Genomic DNA, 24803 nt, shown 5'->3' on the forward strand with positions numbered 1-24803 from the left:
TAATTAAAATAACTGTGCCGTTTCATATTTAACTTCAAATATCTCGAAAACGAATGACTTTATCGTTACCAATAAAGAGTATATTATTTACGTAGAAAGTATTGGAGAATCTAAAAATAGCACTAAAATAGTAATTCCTCCAGTGGCGTAGAATTTAAGAAGGGTCAACCATTCACCATCCCCTGTCGTACGCCTCTGGTAGTACCTAGAAACGTTTGTTTATCATAATTTAGTAGGGAGTCTAGTAGTCGCACTTTCTGCCAAGTATGAAAAGGATACGTCAAATAGTTTGAAAATGTTGAGCAAAAATAGTTTTTAAATTTTTAGATAAAACACCCTGTAACTCAGAAAGGAACCACATTTTATTTAAGTGTTTTAGGTTAAATCTTCGTATTTTGTGCTAAGGTTTCTCCAGTTACGATATGGACAATTATTAATGGAACACCCTGTATAAGTTGTCAGGGATTTTCGGCCCTCAGTAATAATGTAGTATTTCATTCTTTGATTAAATTTTTCAAAAAGACCTATGTATTAGTGTTCTCCGGATTCGAAAAAAATGAATGCGTTTAAATAGCATTGGACCAAGATTTTGCGCCTACCCTTTAATATCAAAATTCTTTTTCTTCTTATGCAATCCACTAATGGATGTTCACGATCACGTTTGGCCATTTTTCGCTATCCCTTATATATATTAGGTCTCGTATGTTTCTTAGTACTGTCCATTGTTTGACATTACGGAGTCATGACATTTTCTTCCTGCGCACTCCCCTTCTTCCTTCGATCCTTCCTATTTCAAATATAAATATCACAATATATCAAAATCAATGGGAAAATCCCAGTAGCTGGCTGTATACCATAATTAAAAATCATACAGAAGTAAAAACTTCGTTTGTACAATGGTATAAAAAGTTAATTGAAAAACTATTAAAAAGTCATCCAAAAGGATTCGCAAAACCTTTTCGATCTATATCAAATCACCTTCAGCGCCTAGAACGAAGTATTTCCACGTTGGAATGGTGGAATAGGTTAATATTATGACTAGTTAAAGAAAAATGTGGCAAATACTTACGTTCTGCTTAGTAGATGAAACTAGCATCATTATCAAATAGGTGACATCGAGACATATGATTTATGTGTTAATAATCTTAAGTAATCTAATATCTATCTGTAAGTAGCGACTTTAAGTCTATGTTAAAAGATAAATTTGTTAAGAGTGCTCAAAGGGCAACATGATCCAGTGCTCGATAAGAACGTGTGGTTCTTGCCAGTTTAATGGACACAGACCAACAAGAGTATAGGAGATGACAATCTATTTATTAGACAGAAGTGACATGACAAGACAGGTAGTCAATTTTTGGTTATGAATTTAAAAATAGTGTTGTTTTTGAATTTAGATTATTAGTTAAGCTGAATAAATATCTGATCTAGATCGAAAACGTTTTTCTAATCCTTTTGGATGACTTTTTTAATAATTTTTCAATAATCTTTTTATACCATTGTACAAACGCAGTTTTTACTTCTATATGAATCAAAATATATTATTGTGGATCAATCTATCAATCGAAGATAGAATAAAAAATTATTTTTTATAACACGGGCACATAAATTTGATCCACCCTGTATATTGATTTGTAGGTATTTATTAGAAGTTAGCTTGCATGTAAGTGGGCCTCTCCTTTAATGAGCTTTTCGAAGAAGAATTAAAGACTTTTGTGAATAATTAAAGTGAAAGGAAGATTTGTTTAGGATCATAATGTAAAAAGATTGTTTATTACGGGAAAAGTAGAATCTACAGGTAGAGGTAATTATTAGTTTCTAGAAAAATAGTTTAAAAGAAAGTTTGGAATTTTAATCTCTTTTTGTTTAACCCCGAGTAAATGTTGTAGAATTCCCCGAAAGTAATTATTGTGATGGTAGGAATATTTTTGAAAGAATGACTGTTTGTGTTCGAATGAAAAGAGAGGAAGGTGGAGAGTTAAATGTTTCTGATTGGCTAGGAAATTTGGAATGGGGAAAGAGAAGCTTGAAAGTTGAGGCAGTTTGAGAAAGAAAAGATTATTATGCTATTGGCATCGCTGAAGAGCAGTCAACGTTTTCGTAGATAGTTAGATAGCAAGTACCAGTGGTTGTGTGATAGTGGAGAATAGAGCTGAAAAGTGGAACGAGAGACAGATAAGATTGAGACGAAATACCTCTTTGATTCTGTATTATTGTGAGAAGGAGAGGAGAGAATTTTTGGAGTCTGTTTGAATCGAGTACTGGTTAAAAAAGGCCTGGCTCGTTGGAGAATTGGTGCTGGTATGCTGATAGATTTGAAGCTTGAGAACGGAGAGGGCTTTGATAGGTAGCCTAACAAAGTCAACGAGGGAGAGCTGTTTTGGGTCAAGAGAAGACATCAGAGTGAGTGAAGCAAAAGGTCAGTCAATTTATGTGAAAGATGTTTTTATGTTCGGAAACTAAAATTTTGAGTAAAAGCATATGAATTAAGATTCCGATATTTCAAAAAGTAAATAGGAGGTATAGGTAATTTTGCGAATACCTAAATTTGTTTGTTTAGCTTGTTTTATCAAATTCATCGGGAACAAACCGATAAATTGTTTTTTAAACTAGAATAAATTTAAGTGGTAAAAATTTCATTCGGACAGCTGTGTCCACAGGTTTTAAATTTGATCGATTTTTAGAGTATTGATTTTGATAATAAAAGACAATTCTGTATGCTTATTTTACATTTCTATTTAATTCCCTTTCCTAATATTTTTTTCCCGATTAGAACCAACTAAGAGATACTGAAACCACGAGAGAAGATAAGTATAACATAAGATAATTTAGATATTTTTTTTGTATTATAAAAAGGCACCCTAAGATTTTTTCTTAATTTTTTTGTATGATTTGCGACAATTTGATAATTGATTAAATAATTAATTGGAGTAATCAAATAAAGGTTAATTGATATTAAAGTAATAAAAAGTAAATCATAACAATATCTATAAAATGGATTGTAAATAAACAATTTTTAAAGAATATTGGCATGTGCTGACAGATTCGAAAGTACAAAATGACGAACAAGCTCTATTGTTTACCATTTATTGTCGCTTAGCGTGTGCTTTAAACTTTTATGAAAATAATTTAGACTGCAAGTGGTGTTTCTAGTATATTTTTTAATATATATATCAAAAGCTGCTAAAACTATTACATGCACGCAATACAACAGGAAATATATTAAAAATTAATAATATTCACTGATTGTTGATGCTTCATTAAAAATTTATTATCATGTTACAAAGCTTGAAAGTCGATTTGCATAAAAAATATGCTGTATAAATAATACAAATCGGAATTTATATTAAACGAAAAATGAAATACAAAAGCACACTATATCCTTTTTACAAACAGTAAAATATTCCAAAAAGTTTTAAATAAAAATACTTCAGCTCTGAAGTACTGAAATACAAAAATCCAAGGTTCAAACGTTATTATGATTTAGCCCAGTAAATGAACGGGAAATTCGGCGATACCGTGTAATTTTCAGGGGCAACTCCGAATTGCATGAAAATTTGGATTTAGGTTCTACTTACCCTCCACTTTAAAGTTGAAATTGTGCCGTTGGTTGCTTTTACTTGGGGGGTGACAGTCACCCCTTCTCGTGGGTGAAAAAACATACGTTCAAGATAAGACCGGAAATGGATCAATTGACTGATTTTAAGAAAATTTTGTTCCATAGAGTTTTTTACTTAAGTCAATACTTTTGGAGTTAATTGCAATTGAAAATGTTGATTTTTCGACAAAAAAACTACGTTTTCAGACGGTTTTTCGCAAATAACTCAAAAAGTAAATATTCTATCGAAAAAAATGTCCTTAGCATCCAATCAAATAAAAACAAAGTTGTAGCTCATGAAAAATACGTTCTTATTCGTCTAATTCCAAATCAAATATTTCACGGAGAAATCACCGAAAAATTAAGTACTTTTCGAAAAAAACCCAATTAATCTTGTTAAAGTGTTTATAAAAAGCTTTGTTTTAATTGTTAACAAAAGTTTTAGCATTAAAAATAAGCGAGTTACGCTGAAAATAAAGTTGACCCTTTTTTTTTTGTAAAAAATCATGAAAATCTCGCCGTGTTTAGCTCCCCAAATGAAATTAATCACTACCGCTTTAAAAAAAATTTACTTACCTATCTATTTTTTATATGATCTGTCAGTCTCACCAGTTTAAAGTGTTTATTTTTGAATGGGTTATATTAAGAAAGCTTGAATGGGTCACTAATCACGAGTGTATGCAAATTTTGAACAGCCATATCTTAACCAATTTTTGTCTTACGGAGAAACAAAATGAAACTAGCATATTTATAATAGCAAACCCTACATTTTTTACTCGTTAAGATTTTTCTTATCACTAATACTTTTTAAATTATTTTGAAAAAATAAATTTTTTCAAGAATTTTTAGAAAATTTTTTTTAATATAAAACCAAGTGTTTTCAAAAATAAGCACTTCACACCAATCAAACTTACAGATCATAATATAAAAAAATGGTGTACAGTATAGTCTACACTCTAAATAAACGAAAAAAATGGTGTACAATAAAGTCTACAAATTGAGTAGAAGCAAAGTTGTAGCTTATGAAAAATACGTTCTTATTCGTCTAATTAGAAATCGAATAGTTCAACGCGAAATGGCCGAAAGAAGCTTTTTTCAGGAAAACCTTATTAACATTTTTAAAGTATCGAAAAAAAGCTTATTATTTGTTTTTTACAAAAGTTTACAGCATCACAAATAAACGAGTTACACTGAAAAAAAAAGTTAACCCCTATTTTTTTTGGTAAAAAACATCGTGAAAACCTCCCTCTATTTAGCACCCTAAATGAAATTAATCGTTTGGCTTAAAATATGTGGTAAAGCCAAACGATTAATTTCATTTAGGGTGCTAAATAGAGGGAGGTTTTCACGATGTTTTTTACCAAAAAAAAATAGGGGTTAACTTTTTTTTTTCAGTGTAACTCGTTTATTTTTGATGCTGTAAACTTTTGTAAAAAACAAATAATAAGCTTTTTTTCGATACTTTAAAAATGTTAATAAGGTTTTCCTGAAAAAAGCTTCTTTCGGCCATTTTGCGTTGAATTATTCGATTTCTAATTAGACGAATAAGAATGTATTTTTCATAAGCTACAACTTTGCTTCTACTCAATTTGTAGACTTTACTGTACACCATTTTTTTCGTTTATTTATAGTGTAGACTTTACTGTACACCATTGTTTTCGTTTATTTATAGGCTACACTTTTTCTAAAAATATTTTTTTCGATAAAATATTTACTTTTTGAGTTATTTGGGAAAAACGGTCTGAAAACGTAGTTTTTTGTCGAAAAATCAACATTTTAAATCGCGAATAACTCGGAAAGTATTGACTTACGTAAAAAAACTTTATAGAACAAAAGTGCTTAAAATAAGTCAATTTATCCATTTCTGGCCTTATTTTAAACACGCGTTTTTCACCCCCGAGGAGGGGTAAATGTCGCCCTCCAAGTAAAAGCAACCAACGGCACAAATTCAACTTTGAAGTAGAGGTTAAGTAGAATCTAAATCCAAATTTTCATGCAATTCGGAGTTGCCCCTGGAAATTACACTCCAAAACGGTCATTTATTGGGCTAATTATAAATTTCGACCTTTCGACACAAATATCCAATTGATATGGACACAGAAAAAATACTAAGAAATTATATAAAAGACTACAGACAGTTAACTAAATAATTTTATAAATTAGTAGGTAAATCAGCATACACAAGGAAATAAAGATAAAGTAATCAAAAACAGAAACCAATCGAGAAAAGTCCGTACGACGTATAAATCAAGCACAAAAAATTACTCAATGGGAACAACTAATGGAGAAAAATTATGTCCGAGATATTCTGCAACACTTATTGATAAACGAAAATAACGACGTGACTGTTAACACGTCGAAATGTATCAGAAACATAAGATATCAAAATACGTCAAAAAATTTAAAATATCAACATAATCCAAAGAACTAATTCTGAGTCTTCCAAACAGGATCATTCTAACGATGGAAGATGAAATTGATCAATGTCCTATGGTTTCGCACATACTGGGACAAGGAAGCATTCCCACTAGCAAACATTATTTTATCTCTTTCTTTAAACCACTACCGATAAAGAAAGAACTAGACAGAAAGAAAGCCCAGTACGACGCAGTAACCAGAGCAATTTAAAATGGACTTCTCAGTACCATGGCGCTACAGCCCAAGTCTGGCCCTAGCCTCCCCCAGCATCTGCCTCCAAGTATCTTTATCCTTGGCTGCAGTCCTCCTGGCCCAGGAGCGTCATTTGAAATTTTGTTTGGGGGGGGGCAAGCACTATATATACAATACATTATATATGATGTTATGATGAATATTGATGTATTTTTTGTAAATTTCAGTCATTTTTTAGGGCCAGGGGGGGGGCAAATGCCCCCCCCTGGACGCCCAAATGACGCCCCTGTCCTGGCCGCTGTCTTGGGAGCTATACTAGAAGACACAAAAATCAAGGACTGTATGAAGCAAATCTTAACGTTTATTACCAAACGAGCTTCTTGTCAATATACTCAAGACTATAACAAGAAATTATAAATTTAATTATAACTGTCATAGACGAACCGCTACATCATATATATTCAAAGGGTGATGATTCAAACCGTTGAGGATAGATCAAACTTCATAAACTTTCCAAGAAAGAAAAACGTGAAGAAGCGACAATTAATCCAAAATCGTGGAATCATTTTTGGATGACTCCTTTATACTTGTTATATAATTTGTATTACAATAATTATCTGCATTTGTATACGTTACAGGTATAAAATAAGGAACAAAAATGTAAATTCTAGCAACGAAACTCCAGAAGATGCCAAATCAAAAGTTTTATTCGTTTATCATAAAATTTCTTCAGGGGATGACGTAGCTATAGTAGAGTTCTCGTTTTGATTCAGCTATTTCGTCACACAAATTCGATACAAGAACATCAAGGAGGTCCGGTCCTGATAGCAAGCAAATCTTACAGCTTTATATCGGTCCTGACAAATTTATAAATTCAAGTAGTTAAAAGTTGAAATATAATTTAATTTTTACATTGTTTGCAAGATAAAGTTTAAATGTGACAGTGTGTTAAAAAACCAACGATTCTGTGAGTACAAAATTGCATTATTTATATCTAACCATAAAATCAGAAGTTAAAAGGCAATATTTTATCGATTTCAATCCAAATTATCGATTATCGACAACAACTTTTTGCTGATTCAAGTAATTAGGCTGCCGTCTAATTTTGTTAAGAGGCCAGGTCCGGCTTCAGATCCGCTGTTCCAATGCATGTAAATTTTCAACGGGACGATGGCTGAACCAGAATTAGCTACTACTTCACGAAATACACCGACTACGTCACATATCTCTTACTCTCATGCATTAAACAGTTTTAAACATCCTTCAAAAGACCAAGGTATCATACTTTCAACCATACAAGGAATACAAGTTTTCGAATATGTAAAAGCTGTTGGATCAATAGTACAGCCCAAAAACGTTATTTGGGCATCCAGAATCGCAAACAACCGCATCTGCATCTACCTCTTGTCTAAATATATAGTTGACCAATTTCTTAGCCCCCACAAACATGTAATTATTGACGGCAACCAAATTGAAGTAAGAAGATTAATAACTCCTGCCCAGAGATTAATCATATCAAGTGTATGTCCTACTATACCTAATAGCATAATTGAAGACCATCTAAAAACTATGGGTATAAACTCTGTCTCCAACATGACGTTTCTACGAGTAGGCATGCAAGACCCGGAATACAGCCACGTGCTTAGCTTTAGAAGGCAAATCTTCATAAGTCCTTTAGAAAATGCATCGATTCCTGACTCATTCCTAATTTCATTCGACAATACATCATATAGAATATACATTTCCATAGATGGTTTAAACTGCTCCAGATGCAAGACGGTCGGACATCAAGATTCTGACTGTCCTCCTTTATCATCATTAAGTAGTCCAATTAATCAAACGGAAACTGACCATCCAGTGAACGTACTAAACTCTGCCAATAAAGAATATAGCCAGCCAGAAGAACAACCACGGAAAGAACACGAAGAAGGTACCCAGACATTAAAGGAACCGAAACTTAACATCACAAAAAATCACGAATTAACATCAGCCACAAACGACCAAACCACTTCCTTACAAACATACAAAGAACTACAGATTTCGTCACAACCACAAATATCCCAAGATTCAGTAATTGAAAGCGATAGAAAAATCTCTGAAGCTATTCATGTTACTAAAAGACAAATTTCCACTTCTCCCGAAATCCATGAAAATGACCTACCTCCTCCCACTACTGAAAAACAAAAAAATAAAAAGCCTAAAACTCAAGATTCTATTCCAGATATTCTCAATGAAATTAAAGAAAAAATTGAAAATAGAATCCCTTCCTTCACACTTTCTTTTCATGAAATATGTGATTTTCTGTCAAATTCCCTTCACTCAAAACATGCTGAACTTATTGCTAAAAATTATTCAAATGAAAGCGATGAAATCAAAGAAATTCTAAACTTTATATATTCTCAAACACAAAATAAAAGTTTAAAAAACAATATTACCAGATTGAAGAATAAACTACTTCTAAGCAGTCTTTCTTCTACTGACGAAACTGACTACGAATCAAGTTCTCAAGTAAATAGTTAAAATGGCCAATAATACATTCATATTACAGTGGAACCTCAATGGTTATTTTACCCATATAGAATCCATCAAGCTTCTTATAAACGATTATCTTCCTTTAGTCATATGCATAGAAGAAACCCATTTCAAACATCAAAATGTAACATTAAAAAATTATGTTCCTTTTCTAAGAAACCGAGTTACAGATCATTCAAGCGGCGGAACAGCAATTTTCGTAAGGGATGACATAGAGTCAACCGAAATACAACTGCAAACAAACCTGGAAATATTTGCAGTGTCAGTCACCCACAAAATGAAAATTAATATTTGCAACGTATACTTACCTCATCCTACTGATTTAGATATAACTGAACTAAGCAATGTTTTAAACCAAATTCCACACCCAAAAATAATATTAGGCGATTTTAACTGTCACAACAGTACCTGGGGAAGTAACAAAACCGACAAATGTGGTAATCTCTTAAACAATCTCATCGACAATTTAAATTTAGTGTTACTGAACACTGGCAAATCTACTAGGTTAAATTCATACAATGGTACATTTTCAGCTATAGATCTCTCTTTATGCAGTCCGTCGCTAGCTACTTTATTATACTGGGACACATTGGGGTATTTATATGATAGTGATCATTTCCCTATCACAATAAACATAGATACTAATGATATATTGACTTTTCCAATTCACCAAACATGGAAAACAAAGTCAGCTGACTGGGATTTGTATCGAACACTTATAGAAGGACAAACAAACAACTTTAATTTAACCAATACCGCAAACGAAAATCTGGAACTATTTAATAATATTATTATTTCTGCAGCAACAATCGCAGTGGGAAAAACCAAATCTAGTAAAAGGCAGCCAGTTCCTTGGTGGAATAACGAAATTGCGCAAGCACTTACTTTGTCTAAACACGCTTTCAACGTTTATAAGAAACATAAAACTATCGATAACCTTATAATTTTTAAAAATCTCAGAGCAAAAAGCAGACAATTGATCAAGAAAGGAAAACGAGACAGTTGGAAAAAGTATGTGGCTTCAATAAATCCTTCCACTCCCATAGGCGACATATGGAACAAAGTACGCAGAATAAAAGGAACAAAATACTTCCGAGGCATAGATACGCTATCATACAATAACCAAATGCATTCAAACAAGGTAGCTATTCCAGAAATACTAGCAGATATATATGAACTTAATTCTAGTGATTCCAACTATAGCATACCTTTTTTAGAATATAAAAATCTAATGGAATCGTCAAATATACAAATCACCGAGAGCGACAATCCAATAAACAAACCCATAAGTCTTCAAGAATTAGAATTTTGTTTAAGCGCAAAAAATTCGACGCCAGGACCTGATGATATCCACCCTCTTTTCTTACGAAATCTTCCTCTAAATGCAAAACTAATATTAGTTGATATTTTTAATAATATTTTCATTCAGCACGACTTTCCTGATCTATGGTCGCAAGCAACTATAATTCCAATCCTTAAATATAATAAACCAAAAGACGATCCAAATTCCTATCGTCCAATCTCACTTACTTGCTGTACCTGCAAACTTTTAGAAAAAATCCTTAATTATCGTCTTAAATGGTATCTCGAAAACAATAACCTAATAAGTATCAGACAAAGTGGATTTCGTACGGGTAGATCCACAACAGACAATCTAATAACCCTTGAATCAGCTGTACATGAATCTTTTCTGCACAATCAAAAACTTATTGCCGTATTTTTTGACATAAGAAAAGCTTTTGACACAACATGGAGACATCTTATACTAAAAACACTTCAAGAATGGAATGTCCAAGGGCATATGTTGTCGTTTATTAAAAATTTTCTAGAAACACGAACTTTTCGAGTTAGAGCCAATGGATTCACATCTTCCATACGAGTACTGCAAAATGGCACTCCACAAGGATCTACTCTAAGTCCTACACTCTTTCTGATTGCATTAAATAGTATTATACATCAAATAAAGCTGCCTGTATTTACTAGCCTATATGCAGACGACTTAGTCATTTATCTAAAAACAAATAATGTAACTCTGGGATCACATATATTGCAAACGGCCTTACATACAATTGAAAACTGGTCGCAAAACACGGGTTTTATATTTTCTGGCGAAAAAATACGTTATTTAATTTTTAGCAAAAGGAAAGACTATCCTAATATTCAATTAACACTTAACGGAGTTATGCTGAAGCAGTCAGAAGAAATAAATTTCTTAGGACTTTCTTTTGAACGTGACTTAAAATGGAAAAACCACGTAACGAATCTGCAACGTTCTTGCCAATCCAGAATTAACCTACTAAAAATGCTGTCAAATACCTCTTGGGGGGCTGATACAACAACTTTACTTAATCTATATAGATCATTAATAAGAAGTAAATTAGACTACGGCTGTTTATGCTACGATACTGCTAACAAAACATCTTTAAAAAAACTTGACTACATTCAAAATACGTGCTTGAGATTGGTTTTAGGTGCCACAAGAACTAGTCCAGTAAGTAGTTTACAAGTTCTGGCTAATGAACTCCCTTTAAGCCAGCGAAGGCAACTTCTATCACTGAATTACGTTGCCAGAATTTCAGCAAACAAAAGCAACGTAACCTACTCAACAATATTCTACAGAACAAATATATCTTCTGATCATTACGAAAACATTGCAAGAAATATGCTACCATTTCCTGAGCGAACAAAACGTATTGGTTTTAATTTAGAACAGTTCAGTCTCACTATACCCATTCATGTAAATTTTCCTCCCTGGATGATCAAACCTCCAAAAATAGATATGTCTCTAAAAGATCTCCCTAAACATTCCACACATCCTTTCCTTATCCAAAAAGCTTTTAAAAATTTAATTTCCAAATACCCAACAACTCATCGAATCTTCACTGATGCTTCCAAATGTGATGAAGGACATGCTGCAGCTTATATCTGCGGAAACATCAAGTCTACCGTACGAATCCCAACAAATTGTTGTATATATACCGGAGAACTTACAGCAATTCACCAGGCAATGAAAAAATGTGGTTCTATCCATGAAAGCAAATTTGTGATTATCACCGATTCAATGAGCGCATTACTTGGGATAAAACAGCTATATACAACTCACGCTATTCTTCTCAAAATCAAAGAAGAATTATCTTACCTACAGAATCAACAGAAAGATATTTTCTTCATCTGGGTACCTTCCCATATGGTAATAATTGGCAACGAGGAAGTGGACTCTCTAGCAAGCAATGCAACTACCGACCAAAGTATTTCTATCACAGATCAAATACCTTGGACTGATCACAAAGTAAATATCAAAGGTCATGTCCACAGAACGTGGCAAACTACTTGGGATCAGACTAACAACAAACTAAAAGAATGCCTAAGTCAAGTAGGAACTAAACTCATGTTACCAAGTAATAGAAAAGACCAAGTCATCATCAACCGACTCCGAATAGGACATACGTTACTAACACACAAGCATATCTTCAACAAGGAGGCCGCTCCGATGTGTACCAATTGCAACACGCAACTGACAGTGAAACATATAATTCTCGAGTGTCCAGTGTACCAGAAAGAAAGGATCGCGTGTGCTCTTAGTGACAATATTAAAAGTGTACTGACTTCAAACCTAAACTCCTTATTAAATTATCTCAAAATGACTAAACAATACACCAGATTGTAAAGCATTTTTATATAATAATATGTATCTTACTGTTTGTGTATGTCCCCCCGCTAATAACCCTTAGTGGTTGATGCGGGTTTATTTGTGTAAATAAAAAAAAAAAAAAAAAAAAGAACATCAAATTCAGCATTTAGGTATACTTATTATAAAATGCATCGCATCTAACATTTGTAACTAAAATATTTGCCAGTGATAGTTACGGTTTTGTGAGATCTTTTGTTTTTTGAAGTGTTTTTGAAAACAATATTCATAATTCACATCTGATAGCATATTTCTTATTACTATTCTATTGATCATCATGGCTTATTAATTCCCGACGGAGTGTTCCCCACCATTTTGTGCTCTCTGATGTATGTGTTGCGAAGAATCAGTCCGCAGTTGTCTTTTATTATTATAGCAGCGTGTTTTATGACTTAGCCCTGTCTACAGTGGTCCTCCATTCTTTCCGATCCGTACACCGCACCTTCCAATTGTAGATTCTTAGCTTCTTTATGTCTCCTAAGACTTCATCTCTCTGTCTTGTTTTGGGTCGTCTTCCCTTTGGTCTCTTTGTTGTTGATCTCCAGCCGGTTATTCACTTCAGCGTAGAATCTAGGTTAGCTCTTTCTGTGTGTCCCAGCCACCTGAGCCTTTGCGCCTTCGCGAACTTGATTATCTCTTCACCCTAGATGGCTTCTTAATTTCTTCATTGGTTAACCTTCTCAAGTCGCCTACACCTATCCTCACGGGTCCCATTATTCGTCGAATTCTCTTTCTTTCTAAGATTTCCAACATCATTTCATCTTTTGGTGTTAAGCACGTGGTCTCAGCACCATAGGTGATAACTGGCCTGTTTGCGGTCTTGTAAATTTTTAAATTGGTTATTTTACTAATGAGTTTTTCCTTGGTATTTCCAGTAGGTCTTATGACCCAATAGGATGCGTTCATTTATTTCATCCGTTATATCAGTTCTGCCATTCATCATCACTCCCAGGTATTTGAAACGGTGTAATCATCAAGGGATGTAAAGTTGTATTATAGAGGTGGAACCTTTCGGAACGACCACATCGAGTGTCACAAATGAGAGATGGTTCCTCATAAGACAACTAACTCTCTTTGCTCTGTAGGCGAAACTAAGTGAGGGCAGCCAGATATGGCGAAAATTCCACCGAGCGATTGCCGGTATAAGCATTCCCACACTTGCTGACCAACGGCTTCAGGCGGATGAGTTGGTAAGTGGAAGGGCACTCTTATGTCCTGGCACTATGAAATTGGCACCAATGGCAAATAAATCCAGTAAGCGGCCAACGGCATCCCACATTTGCTGACCCACGGCTTCGGGCGGATAGGTTGGTAAGTGGAAGGGCACTCTTATGTCCTGGCGCTATGAAATTGGCACCAAAGGCGAATGAATCAAGTAACTGGTCAACGGCATGAGGATGCAGAAGGCAAGAAGAAACCACTGCATGAAGAAATTGGAACCTAAGACAAATGAATCAACTAAATGGTCAACGGCATAGGGATGCAAAAAGCAAGGAGAAACCACTGCTCTAAAGATCCAACTGGATATCTCTAGTACAATCATCATGGCAATGAGTACCAAAGGAAAAAATTGATCATGGGAATCGGAAACCAAGATCTGACAGGGGAAGAACAGATCCGAAGTACTTCCAGGTCGTTAACCGACGAAACCCTTGTCAAACATCGAAACAAGACAAATTAAAATTATCGAAAGCAAAAATAGGTAAAAAAACTAAATTTGATCCAAGAATATGCGCCAACGACGGATACAAGCGAAAATGAAGTAAAATCATTCCAACAACAAATTGAAGATGCACTGAAAATGACAAAGAACGGGGAAATCATGGTAGTTATGGGCGATTTCGATGCAAAAGTCGTCAAGGGAAGAGCTGGAACAATACTGGGAGATCAAGAACTAGGGGAACGTAACGATAGAGGCGATCGTCTAATACAAAGAGAACTGAGCAAAGTTCTAACACAAAACTCTAATACAAAATACAAAAGCTCTAGTACAAAACACTTACTAAAATTGTTACACATTACTACGACAAACTACTATTAGAACACATCACTACTAAAGCCCATTTACATAAAATAAAAAAAATAATACACAGAGTGGGCCAAAGAAAACAGTCCACCTCGATATTTGGCAGTATTTATTAGATTTTAAGGAAATGAAGAAACAGGTCGATTTTTTATCCAAGGGGGACCCATTTTTACGGTGCATACATCTGTCATTTTTCAACCCTCTCCCTTTCACTTAGGGAGAGGGTTGACACCTTTCACCCCTATATTTAATAGGAAATAGGGGTCGTGTGCTACCTCATTTGAAAGGTTATTCAATTCTCTATTCAGTAGTATCAACATTGACATAATTATTTATACAGGGTGTCTAAGAAAAAAATTTTGAATTAAATTAATTGACACAAAAAGAAAAATGTATGCAATTATATTTAACTTAAAATACATTCTACTACTGACAGAAAACAGAAATAGTACATTGTTTACCGGGTAGGAAAAGCTTAACATTCCTGGACGACTGTGAAGATTGCTAAGTCGAGGCGCAAGCCGAGACTTAGCAACACAGAGTCCAGGAATATGGCTTTTCCTACGAGGTAAACATACTATTTTTCCGCAAATCGTTTAAAATTCGACAGATATTGATTGATTTAAAAAAAACGCGATAATTTTATTCTCAAATAAATGGTGCTTTGAAATTCCTAATAAAATTACTTGGGTTACTATGGAAACGTATTGAGGTTGAATTGTCAAACTTGACGTTTATAAATAGAACACTAACAACTGTACGGAAATATCATTTCCTTACAGTAAGGAAATGACATTTCCTTACAGTAAGGAAGTCCTGACTTTTTCTTCAAGAAATATTGACAGGAATGTCAAAATTTCCTGGTGATTTGCGGAAAAATATTTATTTTACAAATAAATATTGTTTTTCGCTTGAATTCAATATTCAACCTACCAAAAGCAATGTTTATTTATCAAAAAACATGTTTTTCTGTTTTTTGACAGCAGGAGAATGTATTTTGTTTTAAATAAATTACCTTACATTCTTCTTTTTGTGTCAATTAATTTAATTAAAATATTTTTTTCTTGAACACTCTGTATAAATAATTATGTTAAATTTTATGTTACTGAATAGAGAATTGAATAACCTTTTAAATGAGCTAGCACACGACCCCCATTTCCTATTTAAAAATAAGAGGTGGGGGAAGTGGGGGTGGGTGGTTGACAAATGACAAATGTATGTACCGCAAAAATGTGTCTCCTTTGATCAAAAATCGACCTGTTTCGTCATTTCCTTAAAATCTAATAAATACTGCCAAATATCGAGGTGGACTGTTTTCTTTGGCCCACTCTGCATATCGCCGGCCTCATATGAAAAGTGCCTAAGTCCAAATTAACAAACTTTACAGGAGACGAAAAAAACTGATTTAAAAAATGATTTTGACTTAAAACTTTATCTTATTTGTAACAGTTACTTAGAATAGTGTCCGTCAGCCTTCTCACAAAGATAGACCTATTTTTAAAATAATATTACTTTAAAAATAGAGTTAGGCTACTTTCATTTTTGAAATAAGGAACAATTTTGGAGTTAGGCAAATTTAATAACGAAAATTATGAAGAAATATGCGTAACTCCATAAAAAGTCGCCAAAAATAAACTGTGAATTAAGTCCCGCAAGAAAAACAAATGTGGGGTTTTAAGGACAATAATCCTAGTTAACACAAAAACTATAATAATACGATCAAATTCAACTTACCTTAAATAATACACTATTTCCATGAAGATATGTTAGCTTATAATACTTTTCTTGAAGATATAACACAGCAGCACAGCAAAAGTACATCTAACCTCAATGACAATGATGGACTTTGGCAAGGTTCATGTGATTGACCCAACGCCGTGGAGTTGGGTAGAATTGTTTTTTGTGGTTCTAGCGACATCTATTGACTTTTTTGAACTTTTTTGTCTTGCTATGCCTGCGTACCATAAATATTAATCAGATGGCGCAAAAATCTCATTTTTGCTTATTTTGGGACTTAGGTACTTTTCATATATGAGGCAGACTATATATACTTGAGTTCAATTAGGCAAATATTCAATTGACTATTGAAGATACTGTAATTGAGAGTGTGAATAACTACAAATACTTGGGAACATGGGTAACATCAAATGTAGACCAAACCAAAGAAATTAAGACATGTACTGAAATAGCACGTGCATTAAACTTAAAAAATTTCTTCGTTGTCGGGATATAAGGTTAGAACTACGCCTAAGGATGCTTCTGTGTTACCGTACCGTTCTCTACTCTTCTTTATGGCTTGGAAGCGTGGGCATTAAAACAAGTCCATCCGAATAAGTTGGCTGCCTTCGGGAGCGTTCAAGTATTACGTAACGCAGTTTGGGGGGGAGGGGGGTTTTGTAAAACGTTACGGCGCGTTACATGGGGGGGAGGGGGGTTCGAACAGCGCGTTACGTAACATTCTTTTTTAACTTAAATAAAAAAAACTACATAATTTCTTTTATGTTTTACATAGACCCCTGAATTGTATTATGATTTGTCTACTGATTTTTCAGCAGACCTACTGATATTTTAACTTCGATCTACTGAAAACTGTATAAAACCTACTGATTTTGACTCCAATCTACTTATCTACTGAAAACTGTATAAAATCAACCGAAAACTCTAAAAAAATTCATTGCTCAAACGTAAACCATTTCTCATTTATATTATACAACCCAAAGCCCAACATCCAACAGAGCATAATCTTCTTTCGTTTCACTTCACCTAAATTATATTTGATGGTAAAGTTAGCGACAAAGGATTTTCAGGGTAAAAAAATGATGTCAAGTGCCTAAGTTAACAAGGGATTCTTTCGTTGAGAATTGTTTTGTTTTCAAAAGACCATGTGTCATATTATGTTTCCAATATCCGGAACTGTTCTCTCGGAGTTATTTATGGGTTTATCTGATGAATACATAGGTAGGTACTTTATATTTTGGTAAAAATGAAATGGGTAATTTAAGAATTTAAGTCCATAACATGCAGTATCGTTTTCAGCAGTAGGTATTCATTAACCTTTCAGTGCTAACGTCCGTCTCTGGGACCGTATGTTTATACATGCCCTAGTGCTGTAAATTTTACAAATCTTTAAAATTTAATTACTTCAAGGGTCTTATTAAATACTTTTTTATTTAAAATAAATGCAGTTTTATTTAAAAATTATAGTTATAAACATTTATTTTGTCAAAAATAATTTCTTAACAAAAACAAGCAACTATTCTAAAAAGTGAGAAAAAAGCCCTATAATCTTAATATAAACAAAAAATTTGCTGAGTTGTTTTTAAACTAAAGATGAAATTATCCACTTATAATAACCATACTTAAGCAATTCTAATAATACGAAGTAACTTTACACCTAAAAAAGTCAATATTTTTCTGATCATTCCACACATATACCCTTTATGTGTTCTAAGCACATACATTTTTATTACACGAGTAACAACTGTACTTTGTTTTTCGACTTTTCGTAGTTCATTTCTATTTCTAAAAAGTAAAAAAATAATATTTTATTCACTAAAAATACAACACTAAAAGTTACAATCCTTACCTTTAGTACAGCCGCAAACGCTAACATCCGTCTCTGAGACCGAAATCTTGTGTAACGAACGAACTATGTATCTACGTTCAACAATATTTTAATACTGACAACGGTTAGGTAAAATATGAAGCTATTGAATGACCTAGCCCGAATATCGGAATAGATTGTTAATTATCGGTATGAATAGGTTAGCTCCGTCTATGAGACCATGCGTTAGCACTGAAAGGTTAATGTTTTAAATAGGTACGCAAATTTTCAAATTATTTAAAAATGTCTTTAAATAAAAAGCATTAAATACAAAACCCACTATATTGATACTTAGATTAGAAAAGTGATAGATGTTTTAAAAAATAATACCCTTATTTAAAGTGTGATTCCTGAATTATTAATTTCAAAGTTTTATGTGATTAACATCTTGACGAAAATTATACATAATTTCAAAATTTCACCTTGCATTATTCATAATAGACCCTACATAATCCACATTTTTGAGATGAGGTTGTTAAGCAGCTTCTAAAAACAAAAATATACAGGGTGTTTAATTAAAATTAATGATAATGGACTAGGCTAGGCTTGCATGAATCACCCTGTAGGCACATTTAAATTTATGTTTAAAAAGCACACATTTTTATATAGGAAAATCTACGGGTCCCAGCGTTTTTTTTTAATTATTTAAAACAAGGACAGAAATAATTTTATTCCATAAGTGCCTTCCTTCTTATATATATATATATATATATATATATATATATATATATATATATATATATATATATATATAGGGTGAGGCAGATTAGAAATATCTCAAGAACTAAAGGCAACAGAATCATGAAAATTGGAATAAAGGGGTTTTGAAGGATGATCTTTTAAATGAAAATATTTTCATCTCTTTGAAACTTCCGGTTATACCGGAAGTTGCTTATAACTTGGTTTTTTTAAATGGGACACCCTGTATATTTTTACATTTTTGGATTCTCCTCAATATCTTCTTTCTTAAAATATGGGATTTTGTAATATTATACAGGGTATTTTAAAAGATATTTACGTTTTTTTATTAATTTCATAGCAACATTCACACCCTGTAGAATTGTAATAGCTTGACATTAAAAACTCTGCTTACGTTCAAGTGATTTTTAATATAGTCTATTATTATCGTTAAAAATCATAAGTATAGCTAATTTTGAAATATTAGTATACAGGGTTGGTCGAAACTCGAAAGGAATATTTTCTGAGTTTTCTTAAATAGAACACCCTGTATTTTAGTATTGTAATGAAATGATATTTCATAGTACTTTTTTTATTTTTTAAGTATTCCCTATACCTAACTGATTTAATTTGTGAGTTATTGGTGATTCAAGCTAAACATTAATTGCAACAAAAAATACGTAAAATTTTATTAGGTTGGCCATGAAAATATTCAATCACAAACAATTTTTCAGAAATAAATACATATTAATCCAGACCGATCCTTAAAATTACTAATAATGGTTTAGCTATCAAAATAGCTACGTAGTTAAGATTGTTGGTGCGACTAACAATTAAGCACAAATTAAAGCAGTTAGGTATAGGGAATTCTTAAGAAATAAAAAAGTACCATAAAATATAATTTCATTACAATACTAAAATACAGGGTGTTCCATTTAAGAAAACTCAGAAAATACTCATTCCGAGTTTCGACCAACCCTGTATACTCAAATTAAAAATTTAGCTATACTAATGATTCTTAACAATAGTAGTGGTAAGGGAGCCCAAGCGGGGATTTTTGCAGTTACTCGATCGCGTCAGATTAGCATATAGGGAGAAACCTGGTATCCTGCAGATGTACCTCTACCATATATTAGCTCTTAACACAGGGGAGTTCGTTAAGGGGGGCTCGAAAAAAAAAATTCTATCCTTAAAAAAACTCGAAATTGTCAGATTAAGATAAGGTAAGTTAAGTACATGCAAAAGAGTGTATATTTAAAAAATCTGACGATTTGAGTCGGGCGTAAGGAAATGGGTGAGTCCCAAAGTTTCACAAGAAAAAATCGAATATTTCGCGAAATGAATGACAGATCGAAAAACTAAAAAATACGTGCTCAATATTTTTGAAAAATCTATCGAATGATACCAAACACGACTTCCCACTGAGAGGGGTGGGGGTTAAATTTAATATTTTAAATACGAATCCCGCGATATTTTGCGAAATGAATATCAGATCGAAAAACTTTAAAATACACTTATTCAATATTTTTGAAAAATCTTTCGAATGGCACTAAACACGACCCCCCACGGAGGTGGTGTGGGGGGTTACTTTAAAATATTAAATAAGAGCCCCATTTTTTATTGCAGATTTGGATTCCTTACTTAAAAATAAGTAACTTTTATTCGAAACATTTTTTCGAATTACGGCTAGATGGCGTTATAATCGGAAAAAACCATTGTTTAAAATGGAAAATTTAATTAAAAAATGGCAAGCGCCCGCTAAAATGGAAAACTTTACTTAAGGTTGATATGAACCCTTAATTAATTTGTTTCTGATCCTAGAGATGGCTCTACTGTAGCATACCATTGTGGTAACATTTTCAACTTAATTGTAGATTTCTACATGATGACTCAGTAATATGTAGAAACCTGAACACTTTTTTATCGTTACACCCATCGGCTCAATTGGCTATGTTGCCAAATTGTTTAAACACTAATTTTATCAATGCCTAATAACAATGTTAATAGCAAGAAACATTTAGTCCATGTTGTGAGGCCGCTCCCGTCTGAAAGAATGTTTCGGTTTCTTTGCGGATCCCTATTCAAAAATGTCCACTTAAGGAAATCTGACGGCGAAATTTTTCGCCAGAAATTGTTTAAACAATTTTTTTAAAGAAATTTAAAAGATCACCATTTTTTGCTCCGGAAAATGTTTTTTAGGTTTTTTGAGTCATTCTAAACAAGAAAGGTATCTTGTCATTTTTCTCAAAAGTTGATAGTTTTCGAGTTAGGGGCGATTTAAAATCTGAAAAATGCGATAATAGGCATTTTAGAAGCTTGAAAGCTCAGATTTATATCGCACATCCCATTCAATACCGATACAACTGCGGTTTTCTTCTTCTACAAAATAGATATTTTAAGAGAAGTAATTGAATATTAGAATATTAGTAATTCAATAGCACACGAATGGATATATTTTTTTAAAAACAAGCAATATTTAACCGTTATAAATATTTGTAAGATATGGCGGTATTGGCAATACCGTATTGCATTATCTTTTTAAATAACTCATCAACCATAACTGCTACGATTATACAGATTAACAATGAAAAACCAGACAAAGTTATAAATGGTAGTTTATTAGATAAATTTTATAATCATAATTGTATATTATAAATCACTTACAAGAAATTAACTCAACAAATTGAAATAAAATTATTGCCGTACATTTGCAATAAGATTTTTTTGCATAATTCCAGTAAATGCTCTTTTGTTTTCTCTCCTACAGTAGGAGGCTTTTCGTAGGCTGGTTTTGAGTTATATTGCTCTAAAATATTATTATTATCAGAAAAACGACGAGTAGAAAGGTCAATAGTTTTATAGGTTATATAGTCAAAGTTAGTTTTGTAAAAAACTTTTGTAGGATAACATTTTCTACTTTAAGAATTTGTAAATTATTCCATATTACTTTCTCGTTATCCGAATTTTTGGTGAATTTTTGCCCAAAAATTTTTGGAAGGTACTTGAAGTCAAAAAAGTCTTCAGCGTCATTTCATTCACGATAGCTAGAGAGGCTTGTTGCAATTTAATTTGCTCCTCGCATAGCAATGGCTTCGTGCCAAAAAAAGGAGGAACCGTTTGCGATGCCACTTCGAAAATCGTAAAATTTAAGCAATTCAGGCAGGACTTACAAAAAAATGTAGAAATATCTCCGCAATGTGTAGGTATTGCTGTTACAAAATGTCGTGAACCTAATTCATTCATTTGGTGACGTCAATATACGAACGAAACGAGTGAATTCGACATTACTGAAAACATCAGGGTGCAGATGGGACTCTGTCGCGCAATTCACAGCAAATAAAATAGTCGTATGTTTTTAGGCTTCATTTTATTTCGGTTATACATACGCATTTTCAAGGTTCACGAGGTTTTGCACCAACTCTAATACTGCTTGCAAATCGAAGCAAGCTACTATGAGTTTATTATTTTTTATGTAGGCTTTGTAATATCTTTTGCTTTTTCTTCTCGGCTTCTTTCTTTACTACGAAAGTGACGTGTGTATTGTTCTTGGCCTTTGTATTTTTTGTGTATTGTTCTTGGCCTTTGTATTTTTCTTCTTGATTGCATTGTTTATACACCTCATAAGTTGCGCACTGATCTTTCGTCGGTTTAAAAAAAGAGATATTACATTCTGTATTAAAAAATGTTTCATATGTACATCTTTTGACAGATCGCAACTGCTTTTCTCCTCGTTACTCTTTGTAGTATCTACACATCTGAGCTAAGGTTAATGATCCATCAAGATCAATTCTCTACGAGTTTGAGCTCTTAAATAGTGAGACTCTACGCGCTCAAAGCTATTTATGTGTTTTCTTACGACGGTTTCCTTAAGTTTCTCGTCTATAGTTGTGCGTTTTTGATGATTTCCTCTCTGTATTATCTTTCTGAACGATGTTATAATCTTTTGACTTAGCCCAACTTGTTCGAATAAATCGATCTCCAATAATAAGGGTACTCATAAAAATATTTTGCATGTTCTTCTCCTTAATTTGTTTATAGTTAAATAAAAACATAAATTGTTTGTCCTATTACTTCCTTCTACAACTCGCCCATACTTCGGAATATTGTGCAAACGTTTCTGTAAAAGACCCCTAGAACTCGCAACATGTGGCGGTATTACATTTAAACATATTATATTCTCCGTGCAATATGCATACATGAAATAGTTACGGCGCTACAAACTACGTTTTTGAAGTTACGTCACTAATGTTCTCAGCAAGCGATGTGTATTCTCGCAATTTTCAGATTTTAAATCCCTTGTAACTCGAAAACTGTTAACTTCTCAGAAAAATGAGAAGATATCTTTTTTGTTTAGAAGGAGCCAAAAAACCTAAAAAATTACAGAGCAAAATAGGAGATTGTTGAAATAGAGCCTGCCGCATTGGCATTAAAATCGGATGGACGCGCATAATTAGCAATTAAAAAACAACGGTCTAAATTGAAGTTAGACCAGATTACTACTCAGAATTTCAAAAATGAATGTTTAAACTTCACTTTAAGAACTTGCCAACCTTAAATATAATAATTTAAATATGAGTTTTTACGCCTCGAAAATGTGTATTTTCGCATTTTTCAGATTTTAATTCACCTCGAAAACTATCAACTTTTGAGAAAAATGGCAAGATATCTTTTTTGCTTAGAATGACCCAAAAAACAAGAAAAAATATTTCCTGGACAAAAAATGGTAATCTTGTGAATTTGATTAGAAACATTTTTTAAACAATTTCTGTCCAAAAATTTCGACGGCACCCTTATGATTTATTTAAAGGGGACATTTTTGAATAGGAATCCGCAAAGAAACCAAATCAATTTTTTTTCACACGGGAGCGGCCTCACAACATAGACTAATTACATATTATGTTTCTCCGTAACTAAATATTCCAGTTTGTCAGGCATTCATCTTATCTCACACTGAAAGATGGTAATAAAATTTTACGACCTCTTCCATTCTCTGTCGACAAATCATGTAAAAATGTATTGCATTGCACAAATTTTGTTTATACACATAAACCTTTTAACACGTTGACGGACAGTGCGTCAAAAGTATAATCAAGTGTTGTGACACTATTATGAATTTTGCAAAGTAGAATAGGGAAATTGCTAAATTTGTTTTAGCGCTTATAGTTTATGGAAACAATATGTTTTTTGTAAACATGGGGATGACGACCATGGATGTAGTATCATATTTCATAATATGCATCTGTAGATGTAATAATAGGATTTTGTTTTAAATTCAGCAAAAATGTTTAAGCAAGGCGAAAACCTCGCGTTTCTTGGGAAAAATATTCCCATGAGATCTTTTTGCGTAAGGGACCGTTCAAGTATTACGTAACGCAGGTTAGGGGGGGGGGGTCAAAAATCTTCAAAAATTACGTTACGCAATAGATAAACTCCCATAAGAGTGCGTTACGTAGGGGAGGGGTTAAAATCTTCAAAAATCGCGTTACGTAATACTTGAACGCACCCTAATCAGTTTCATGAGATACCGCAGAATAAGACCCGAAAGGTTATAATAAAGATATTAAAAATGACTTTTAACAGAAAAAAATACTCAAAACTATTTCACTAACACCAAAACTAGTTCGTCTCTGTCTTGCTAAGAGAACTGTCGATTTATTGCATTTCGATTTAATGTCCATGATTCAGCTCCATAGTAAAGCACACTGTGTACATAACATTTAATTAGCCTTATTCTGATTAGAGCTGGAGGTCAAACTACCTTGAAGGCAGTTAAAATCCTAATGAAGAAGTGCCTCTTTGATATTGCTATTCCAACCACTTGGCAAAATGCGCAGCTACTTCTACTACAAAATAAAGGAGGCAAACACAAACTCGAAAATTCCAGACCAATAAGTTAGAATATTAAGACAATAGAATATAGAATTATTTACTCTTGCATTAGAAGATGCCTTATGTCTTAAAAGAAAAAGTTAAATTGTCACTTAAATTTTTAAGTCATCTAAGATTTTCCGATGACGTAGTGCTCATAAGCAACAATACAGAAGAACTAATCTACATACTAAAGATGCTT

Source organism: Diabrotica virgifera, chromosome 1 (assembly GCF_917563875.1).
Source record: "Diabrotica virgifera virgifera chromosome 1, PGI_DIABVI_V3a".
Classification (NCBI taxonomy): domain Eukaryota; kingdom Metazoa; phylum Arthropoda; class Insecta; order Coleoptera; family Chrysomelidae; genus Diabrotica; species Diabrotica virgifera.